Genomic DNA, 12,156 nt, shown 5'->3' with positions numbered 1-12,156 from the left:
ATGTGTACAGCTGAACTTGGTGATCTAAAAGGTCCCCTCTAACCTAAATGAATTTATGATTCTGTGATTTTATTCATATTTTAAAAATGCAAAAACATTAGTAAATGCTGAAAAGGAGTCACTAAGAATTGATTTATAATATAGATCAATATGTTAAAAACACATTTCTAGTGGCTTCCAAATTTTTAAGCAAACTAATGCAGAGACACTGGAAACACCTCTCTGCATTTGGATGTGATTCATTCATAAAGATCATTATTTTATATGACCTAATTTTTTTAAAGATCTTGCACTGAATATAGAAAAGCTCTTACACAAAAGGTTCAAAATGACAGAGTAGAAAAGCATGCATAATACTGCAATAAAAATATGCCTGTCATCTAAAGAATGCAAGGCCTTCTTCATGTCTGCGTGGATTTTCACAACAGTTATGAATCATACGCATTTTCCAAAAGCAAATGCAGCAGATTTTTCCCTTAGTTATTAGGACCTCAAAGAGGTATAATTTAATCATACTACCCAGTCTGTGACAGACAGTAGAACAAATCTGACCATGTTCGGTACAGAAGTGTTTTCATGACCAGCCATGGTTCAGGTTGAATAATACTTCAGACGAAAAATACAATTCCCTAATGGAAATATTTCAAATATCAAGGGGAAAGGCACTGTAAGAGAGCATATAAATTTCATGGTTTCTTACTCCTTTGGATAAGCACCTTTTCTTTCAAGCAATGACAATTCAAATAATTTAACAGTTAGTATAAATGTAATGTTTTATACTTCACTTTGAATCAAAGATATGGAAAAATATAACTATCCTCTGATACGGTCAGCTGTGGAAACAGCAGTGTCTTTATTATATGCGAGTATAGAAAAACAGATAATAGCACAGATATTGTTACTATAAAGCCTCACAACAGTTTCAATTTTATTGCTTCCATTTTCTCAATACGTAAGTCAATTAAATTGATGTTACTGGAGTCAGAGAATATTAATAATTGTCACGTTAGAAGCACTGTACAGATAACAGCAATATGATATGGTAGCACCTAGCAACTAAACACCATCTCACAGCAGCTCATAGTTTTATATCCTCTTCTAGTTTTCTCTTGGGGTTTTGTAATTTAATTCAAATTTGGATTTTTCTCTCCTTAATGTAAAGTGCTGTCTCAATACAGTCCTCTAGCAGCCATGAACTTTCAACGACTTTAAAGTCACCAACATATTTCTTAATCATTGACTTTCATCATGATGAGAGAAGTCTTCTATGAAAATACATCAATGAGAAAAGCAATTATTCAAAAGGTTCCTTGGAGCTTCATAAGTCTGAGAATCACCAGCCTGGATTTTGCTCTGAGACATCTCAGCCGGACAAAAAAGTGCATCATTATCTCCACTATCAGAAAGCATAAATATGACTACAAAAGGGCAGTTTTAAATGCTGACAAGATACCTTCAGAACTTATTGGGGTATGTTGGGACAGGTAAAGAACCTGATCACATGATTTACAGTGTTCACCCTGGGAATAACAGTGGCATATCTCAAATTCTCCCAGTCAGGAGATAAAAGGGAAGAAAAAACCCAGTCCTGTTCTGGAGATTAAGACACCATGGTATTTCATGCAGCATGGGTTTAGTAAGACATAATTCTGCAACAGAAAGAAATGCTGCTATTAACAAAAGATATTTGGGAAAGCATAAGGTTACACGTTTGTTTTCAGGGCAGGGTTACTCATTCCCCAGCGCAGTTTCTACTGCTCTCAGTTCAATGTAATAAAATTACAGATCTGTTATCAGCAAATTTCTCTCATACATATGCTGAATCTTAAACAGACAAAAGCATATGCCTAAGAAGACAAGAGAGAAACATGACAGACTTTGTAAAAGTCTAAAAGAGAAAATTGTCCCTCTGCTCACAAGCATGTAAGCTGTGGCTACTCGAATTTGACCCAGAATTAAAAGAAAATTTTTCTGAGTTAAGCAAAGTGCCTGCTCCAGTTTGATCAGATTATCTAAATTTTATTTGCTTCATGTGAATGCATATACTGTCAGTGCAGTACTATGGTTCACTGAAGTCCAGGGAGCAGAGAGAAACACTGAATTTCCTGCTGGTGTACAGAAGGACTTGCTAAAATCCTGGTAACATTTTCAAATCTTAGTACACCACTTTAACAGTTGTAAAGGAGAAGAAAATAATAGCCAACGTCTGCTTCAGTGAGAAACCAACAAAATTTCTACATATGGCACCTGTGATACCACTGGAGAGAGGAGAATCCAAAAATTATATATGCATCAGGGAGAAATTTTGCAACACTTTAGCACCAAGACAAAACAGTCATCTTGACTAATACATGTGGATTTTTGCATGTCAATCTATTATTTCAGTTATTCTTGAATTGTTAACAAATTAGTCTTTCCAACAAAGTGGGTAACATCTTTGCATCTTCTAAAGAAACAATACATTCAAGCCTAACAAGAGTATTTCCATTTTAGCTCTTAAGAGAAAATTTAACATAGTCATGTTATTAATGATTTATAACACTTTCCCTCAGATTTCACTCATTCTGTTGCTGAAGATTCTTTTAAAACTCGTTCTTCTGTGACAAATATCTATTTGTGACTTTAAAGAGACATTTATGCAGGGGACTGTCATCAGCATATCGGGGAAATATTTTAAATATTCAAGAGATTACTACTTATGCAGCAAAGAACAACAGAGTAATGAATGGAGAAATACAGCATGGGAACCAAAGCCTGTTTTTGCATTATTAGAAAGAAATTCCAGTCCAAGCATTCCTGATATTTTAGACCCAGTTTTATAGAAGTTATTACATAAGTTTAGTCTTATAAAGACTGTAATACTTACACAATTCTAGTTTCAGACTATGACTCTCCTTAGAAAATGGGAAACTGAAAGAGAAAACAAACTCCCAGTTCTTTACACAGTAGAGTAGAATTTTGTGAATTTAGTTTAAGAACCTGTTCCACTCATTTGTTATGTGGCCATGACCAAGTCAGGTAGCTTCTATGTACCAAGTCTGTCCATTATTCTTATGAGTATCAAAGCTGAGGCAGTTAAATGCCACCCTGACACCCGATCCCATCAGATCTCAGAAGCTCAGCAGGGCCAGCCATAGTTAGTACTTGGATGGGAGACCTCCTGGCAATACCAGGGGCTGTAGGTTCTAGTCCTGAGGACTTCACTGTCACTGTCCAAGCTCACTCGGCCATGGCAGATGAATCTCAGGAGTTAAACGGTGGGGCCAGTTCTGCACACGCTGTGCCTCACCTAAAATCCACTGCGCAGGCTCAAAGGGCATACCCATGTGGGTAGAGCCCTTCCCAAATCTTTGCTCATGAAGCTTGGCCATGATGATGATCAAAGTTGAGAAAATGGAGGCTACATAAACAATACCAGCAGGAAGAAAAGTACTGGGCAAGTATTGTCCAATGAAAGCATTATTACCAGATCAAAACCAGAAACCTCCATGCAGGAGTTTTTTAAAAAGATCCACTCCGAAAAACTAGATATAAATCCTTTTTAAGATCTTCTGAAACCAAATACTGCAGAAAATTCATAGTCTAAAATAACTGTTTTAACCAGTAATAACTTTAGCCTAGAAAAGTAATACTGTGGGTTTAATTATTTCAAGTTAAGAGGTATCCATCAGCCACCTTTTTATTCTTGAATTTCTGTCTTGCTGAGTATGAAAGAAAATCAAATTTATCATAACCACATGTGCTAGAGGAAGAAACTAATGTTTGAGCATCCCAAGAAAAGCTTTCCATGTGGTTGAATTGCAGAATGTAGTTAATATTCACCTATGAATCTGTAAGCAGCATTCTACAGCACTGGTTATGATGTCTTTCTCCTTCCTGTCTGGCTAGAATTTTAATTAAAAAAAAAACTTCCCAGGAACTTACTATCAGAGCCTATTCTTCTGATTCTGTGAAACAATTGATTAGCATCAATCCATCTATTTTGTAACAGTACTAGCAACCAATGAAAGCAATTATGCTCATAATAGAGTACACAGAGAAATACAAGATTTGATGACCCTTTAAAACTTCAATTATCCCTGGAGCTAAATAATATTCCTAAAACATTCTACCTATATTAATGATTTATACTGCTGACCAGTCCTACTGTGCTTAACCACTTGCTGCACTAATTATACAGGCTACCTACCATGTCTGGCTTTCTCCTAATTTTGGATTACAGAACATCTTCACACATTTTTAGTGGTGACAACAGGTAGTACTGTGCCTGCAGGTTTTTTATTATATGAAAATTGCATTCATTATCTGGCATAAAGAATACCATGAACGAAGTATTGATATTCCAATTGCACAAGACATAACATTTCTGGACAAGTAACATATTTTCCATCTTCATTTAAATATAAAGAAGTGGTTACACAGAATTCTGGCAGCACTGAGATATGTGTTCGTCTGAAAGATCTATGTCTACCTTTATAGTGGTTTTTAGCACATGGATCTCTAAAGTTTAAGTACTGTATTTAAGGCTTGCCATATATCATGAAGCTGTGAGAGGACCACAGCAGAGGCACTTAATCTCATACAGACAAAAGATCTCTGCCTGAAATGACTTAAACTTCAGCTTCACCTTTTGGAAGAGCCTACTCTCCTTCTCTCCAGCTCCTTCCCCATGCCTTGAGCAGATGAACCAGAATGAGTTTTAATTGGCAGACTGGAGATTGCCATCTGTAATTATCAGGACTTTATATATATATATACTTGAATGCCACTTTTTCATATTAAAAGCATCAAAGAAAAAATAAGTGTCTTTAACATGCAGGGTGCACACAAAGTTAATGCACTGTTTAATTAATTCCAGTCTACATAATAATGCATATTACTTGTTAATCAAATCAGAATCTCAAACTGTGTATACATTTGCATATTCCTTCATGATCACCAAAAAAGGCAAAAAGTATGTTGTTCAAAGCTGCATTGTTGTTTGGAGTTAATGAGTGATGTTACAATGTTTGTGATGAGCAAACCATTATTTACAGCACTGAGTTTATTAATTACTGATAACATCCATGCCCATCTGTGTATCAACAGAATTTAATTAAATGCTAATTACATTACAGAATTGGCAGTGTTAGAAGTTCTAAATTGATGTCTGTCACAGTGTATTTTGGACTGCCATGGTAACTTCATTTATCTGGCACCTTGCTCCAAAATAACCTTAAAAAAAGTACTTAAATGCTAAAACTCCATCAAGAAGCACTAGGATTTTCAAACTACTATTATGAAGAAGAAACCAAGCAGAACAACTGCTGTGCCTCCTAAAATCACTAATTACAGGCAGGAGGGAGTGGCATAGCAAAGCTGCTTTCAGAAAGGCACAGTTACAAACAGAGAGTAAAGGATGCTGGAATGCACACACCACATGTCTGAAAACACAACATGGGCTTCAAACACCAATTCACAGACAAGAACAGAAGGGACTATTGAAACAAGTATGTCGACACAGTGTAGGGATAGCAAATTTTTTTTTGTTCCCCATGAGAGCTTTCAATTTTTCTAAAAGGCTTGTATTAAGGTCTGTTGCAAAAGGTAGGTAGAATTGCTATAATTCATAGATGACTTTTCCTCATCAATAAGATATTCTCATTTCTTGCATATAACATAGGTGTTGCAGCCCTGATTCAGGTGGGTCTGGAGGACCACCTTACAAGTTTCGTTTTCACCTTAAAAGGACATGTCTCCAGCCTCAACCAATTGGAGTCAGACCACCACACCTAGGGCGGGGTCACTTGAGGTCATATATACCTGTGTTTTTGAATAAACGGGATTTGCTTGAACATCATATTGGTGTGTGCAGTCTCCTAGGACTTGGTTTGCAACACATAGGACAACTACTCCTTGTGAAAAAGAACTTCAATAAGCAAAACACAATAATTCCACAAGTCTACCTATGCTTAAGCAAATAAATGCACAGGAATGAAATAGGAAATTAACCAGCATTTGATTACTAAGGTTACTAGGAATTTTGCATTAGCCAGCCGATATCTGTAGTAAAAGTCAGAAATGTGTCCAAGCACATTTTTCTACCTCACATACAAACCAGCAGTAATTTCAAGTTAAATACAGAATTTGAATAATTATTCTGAGTTAATGGAATGATGATAACTAGAGCACTTGAAATAGAATGGTGATTGGCACTACCAGAGCATTAAGGGGTGCTAGTAACAAACATCTAAGTGATTATCTCTGGTAGGAGGGAGAGACACAAATGATTACTACTTGGAGATAACTGGGGAGTTGGTTCAGCTACATTATGAGGGAATTCTCAATGTATTTTCAAACACATGCCTCTGTTAAATCTTAAATTTCAGCATTTAGGTCTGGATACTGCAGTCTGGCTAGAGTCAGGCCCTTCGCTCCCAAGTGGGAATGTGAAAAGTACTGCCTGCCCAAGGCTTTCTTGGAGAGCAGAACTGAGGGGCCAGGAAACCCAGAGATGGTTTGAAAAGAAATGTTTCTTCAGTCCATTATCAGTCTTGTGCAAATTCATTAGAGTAATTATATTTTGTGGGCTGCTTTTAGTTGCCCTTCATATAACAACTCCAAGGCAATCAAACCAGGGACTAAAACATTAAAGAACAGCTTGGTTCTTTCAGAAGTTGTTTAAAAATAAGTGAAAAACCCCATAATGTAGCATGTCTATTGGTTGTCTCTGTCAATCTCCTAGCAACAGAGTGACAGAGTGCTCCATTAAATATACATGTTAAACCTCTTGGAGTACAGAGAATAGCAACGATGTTTATAGCCAGACTCTTTTTTTCATGATGACTAAATTTATATGTAAAGAACAGACTTTGCAGCTACTACCCAGCAGTGCTTCAAAACCCAGCAGCCCACTGCAGCTTTCATTTTTGGCCTCTTCTGAGGGAATGGTTTGGTAAGGGCGAATTCTGGAGGAGTACTGCTCTTCCCAGCTCAGTATAAGTTAATGTCTCCATTTTGATCTACTTACAAATAGTATTTTATCAGCCCCCAAACCCAATCTTTTATGTAGTTTTCCCCTTAGCTACAAAATCTCAGAAATCACAAAACCTTCTTAAAGACTTCTGACATTAAGAAGGTGCTTAACAAAAATTACTAACTGGCTGTAGCAAAACCATTACTATTGGAGCTGAAACAGAGTTAGATATAATTTTTTGCAATCTTCTGAGTCCAAAGCTACGTTGTGGCTCTATTATATGAGAGCTATGAAATATCAGATGCATTACAGCCTCCAGTGTCTAAACACTGGACAAAAATGTTCCTTAGGTGTCCTTGACCTTCACTAGAAAGTTTCCCTATGTGTGGCAGACTCTTAGAATAAGACTGTCTACTATGGTTACAAGAACTGCCATAAATAAACAAAATTCCTTCACTAATCACAGTCCTGCTAGGAAATAGCAAGAAGCCATTGCATGATCTCACATCATCAAGCAGGGACTTGATTAACATAGTGCTTACCCTCTGATGAGTGGTTTCAGCAGTTCTTTTGGAATACTGAAAAATTAAATAAAAGCATTACATTCTGGCTGTAAATTGGTATCTCCTTACAAAATAAGTATTTTGATAATAGAAAACATTGACCTCAGATTTTGACATTGAAAACTACTGAAATTGCAGGCTCATTAAGTGGCCTGGAATTCATCACCACACTTGAACGTTGCAAAAGGTATGCAGATAAACACCTCTTTTGGAAACAAAACAAAACCCTCAAAACCCCACACTATCTTTGAATGACCACAAGTGACCAAATGTTTGACTTTCCTTCAGATATTAATACAATCATCCATAAGAAGAATTTTGTAAAGCCAAACTGAACCTTAATCAGTGTTGACCATCGTCAGCCTCAGAGAGAGATGACTTCTGGGCATTTGCTTAACCAACTGCATCAGTGATCTGGGTTACAGATCACAGAATGTATTTCCTCATTCAAAACTTTTATTTTTTTCCCTCAGAAAAAGATTAAAAATAACAGTCAAGAGGGGTTTGGTTGTTTGTTCATTTTTAATTTTCTACGTTGTTTTCCTTGTTGTGCTTGGTCACACATGTAAAAAACCACTCTGAAGAACCATACAATCAAAAATTCATTGAAAGTATGTTTTAAGCTATGAAGGTTGTATTTTCCCTGATAGAGTTCTCAGGTGGACTCATTTTATCTTCGTGAAAAAAAGAAACATCTGAAAAACCACATGTTTTACATTCAGTCAGAAACTCTGCTACCTTTTATCATCACTTCCTGACAGGATTACAATGCCCTCAGCACTAGAGCTACTATGAGCTCAGATAAGATTACAGAAGATATCTAGAGCACCACGGCCCATTGTTCATGGAAATCAGGCTGAGATTCACACAGCAGAAGGCTGAGCAGAGTACAGTCCAGTTCTGACCAGAAAAGAAGTAGACACTGAAAAGCAGAGAAATGAAGGGTCAGGTAGCTTCATGAAAAGGTCCATCACCATCTCAAGTCTCATGTGCTTCATCTCAATGGAGAGACTTACTAGTAGGAGGAAAGAACAGCACACAAAAAGCAATGTAAAATACCTGTATAGCGCTTTGAAATGTAGCCTAGGCATGTTGATTGGTAACAGCAGCAACTCAATTTCTATTTCCTTTGTGCACTTGCTGTCCTAATAATTTGGGAAACACTAACAAGGTTGCAGATGCTTTGACTGTAGTATGAAATTAATTCCTTTCTTTCCCTTTCTAAATGTGCAGAACAGGAAACTATGTGGGTAAATTTAGAGGATGCAATGAAACCTCACCAATTCACTGTGATTGGTTTTTCAGCATTTATAGTAACATAGTCTTTTTTGAGCGGACTGAAGATAGAAACACAAACCCATATCAATTTATTCCACCTTTTAGTTAGTTCACAGTAGCCCTGGCATTCTACCTCCCAAGACTTTTATGGCAGCTTCACTTGTCATGATGCAAAGTTGAGAGAGATTCAAACAAAATCTAGGTCACCACAATGAACTGCTCTTTCCCATTTCAAATCCAAGTGTTCATAAACTACTGACCGCTACGCTTAATCTATGTTTGTGCTCCTTCTGACATGCTGTAACAAGAGAATGGGCAAAAGGCAAGAGGGCACAGGCAGTGAAACAGGAAGCATTGGTTAAAAAAGATGACAAATTCAGCACATGAACATGCTGAAACATTTAAATAGTACTTTATGATTGCATGAGATTATATGCTTCTGTAATTAGAAATTTAAAAACATTTATTCTTAACCTAAATATTTATTTAAGTGTGAGTATTCTCAATTGTTTTTTCAGGTCAGCTTATATGAAGCCCATTTTTTACTGAAATAGTATTAATTTCAGTGAAAAAGGCACTTGACATGATCAAGGCCTATGTAGTGTAGGAAAACATAAAAGGATTAATGTTCTAAAATGGCTCTTTGCAAGATGCATACATCCCTACATATAATTTGTACAACTTTAGATATTACTGTACCTTGCTTGGCTCTGTCTTTGAGACGGTGACATTTCAACATATGATTTCACTTAGCAGACTAAAGGAACTGGGGTAGTACTCACTGATAGACACAAAATTATCCACCTCTTACTGAGCTCAGCCTACCCACTCATTTAAGATCCTAACATGCCAGTTCAGTGAACTGATTTTCAGATAAACCAAACATTTGAATTGTATCACGGGGGCAATATAGAAGTCATATCAATGCAACTACATTGATAGTATACTTTATTTGTCCTAATTGACTTCATATCTGCTGATGTCCAATGCTTTCTACGTCAGTCTGCTGGAGATACAGCCGATAGCTCAAAGGACAAAATTTCTCTCTGCAGATGAGTCATCATGGAGAACTCGTTTCCACGCAAGCAGAAAGGTATCTGCACCAACTGAAGCAGAAGGAAAAAAGCACTGCAGGAATTGGAAGACAGAAGTATTTCCTTTTCTTCCTTCACCCTTTCAAAGATTATGATCATAATGAAAACACTGCAATGAGACTTATCCTTTCTTTATGCAGATCTTTGTGCTTGCTCGATGAAGGCAACATTGTATAAAAACAAAGTCATCACCTTGTGAATGCTGCTTTGCTCCCAGTGCTTCAGGAATGAAAGACATAATTTCAGTGACATAAACCTCTTCACTGTATATTGCATTATATTAGAGAGTTTTATTAAAAGAAAAAGGAAGTATATTAAACTATTTCAAAATGCTTATTTATTCGAGTGAGAACACTTCATTTTACAAAGCCTTTTAATTTATCAAGGTGACTCTTGAGTGAAGAACCTTTTACAAGTAGCGCTGCCCAACAAACTAGCACACAAATAACTGAAGTCCTTGTAGCAAGGTGGAAACAAGTCTTAGAGGAGACAGTGTCTAAGTTCCAGCCCTAAGTTCCTCAAGTTTGCAGCTCTCTCCTGCTTCTGCTCCTCCCTACCTTTACTCATTTTATTATTCTCTGATTATGAATGCAGTTGTCAACATTTAAAAAGCTGTTGACTGTAATTGTTGATAACTGCTGGAAGATGTATTGAACTCCTCTGAAATAAACTAATTAAAAACAATTCCAGTGACTAGAAAGCATAAAAATCAGCACAGGCTTCTCTGAAGGCAATACTTATAGATAGGAAGCTTACATAACTTTCTCCATCATTAATGCTCTTCTCCATTAATCAGAGGACCCATAAATGACTGAAGAGGATGTATGTCAGTGGAACTGCAATTTGCTTTTTAGAGGATTGATATAATTGCAAGCCAGCAGGAAGACTGTAATGAATGTAAGAAGAAGAAAAATGAGATCTAAAATAATACTGTGCCATGATTAAAAATCACAACAACTGACATGACCATGTTTAGCAGTAACTCAGTTATTCCAGAAAGATAAACAACTCAATTCTTATCTCCAGTGCTACAAAACCTGGAATTCAGAATTCACAAAATCAGAATTCACACTCATGTTCAGATACCACCTTACTTACATGTATACAGAGTTAATCAAGACACTGTAAAGCACATAGTGCAATAAAGGACAGTCTTCCCCTCCTCTGCTAAAATGCTTGCAAAAGCCTCCTTATTTTCTATTACATTTATCAATATCACTAAAGAGCTATCTGAGGTGTCTAGTAGACAAGTGTGGCTTTGCAATCCAAGATAAGGGCACTTATCCCTGAGAAAGAAAAAACATTCAAAGCAGGAGCTACCCTGGAAGAAAAAAGGATGTGATGTTTTGTTGTTGCATATCTGTAGGTCCTGCACTGTATTGGTATTGTTGCTGCTGTACAAAAAGAAAGGTCCTCCAAAACCACTCAAGATATGACAGATGTTGACAGGTTTGAAACACAATCCTCTGAAACACAAACTGATCTAGATAAAAGCAATTGATAATCCCTTAGACTCCTTCAGACAACCACCTTCCAAACTGGCTAACATTCCCTTCCATGGATCCTTGCGTTTATTACTAATTTCTGAGAATATTACTCCTAAAAGCTAGCAACCATGAACAGAAGGTTTCCAAGTAGTAGGAAGAAAACAAAACCCAAAACCACCAAACCAACTCAAGTATATATTCAAAATACCAAACTGACCTTACCTTCAACAGTAAACAGGTTGTTACTAGATAACAACAGCTAACTAGAACATTCTTAAGGTTAATGAACTGGCTAGAAATAAAGTCAACATGCCAAAATCATCAATAGCAGCTATTAGAACCACAAAGCAGATGAAAGAATTAAACAGCTGAATTATGCTCCTAGAAAACAGTCTACCACAATACTGAAAGGCTTGCTCCATTAGTCTCAGTACAGAGAGCAAAAGAGCAAGCTTTTACAATAGGGAGTACTTTCTCGTCTACTCAAGATTAACATCTATGACCAGTTCATCATGCAGGAAAAAGTCAAATTCAGAGTAAAGTCTGGGATGTACAGATGCAAAAAAACATGTAAGACCCCAAGTCTCAAGCTATGAGCTCACCAGGGGAGTTTTATTTCAAAAATATATAACATTTCAAAAATATCTGCCCTCTAGACATATTAGAAAAGCCTCCGCCTCTTATAACACCTGAAGAGAGAATGCAAAGGAGAAATAGTCCACATTTTCTCAGGAGGTACTTTACTGGTAAACTTTGGGAAGTAAGAGATCTTGGCAGAA

This window comes from Pithys albifrons, chromosome Z (assembly GCF_047495875.1).
Source record: "Pithys albifrons albifrons isolate INPA30051 chromosome Z, PitAlb_v1, whole genome shotgun sequence".
Classification (NCBI taxonomy): domain Eukaryota; kingdom Metazoa; phylum Chordata; class Aves; order Passeriformes; family Thamnophilidae; genus Pithys; species Pithys albifrons.
Note: the sequence above shows the minus strand (reverse complement) of the source record.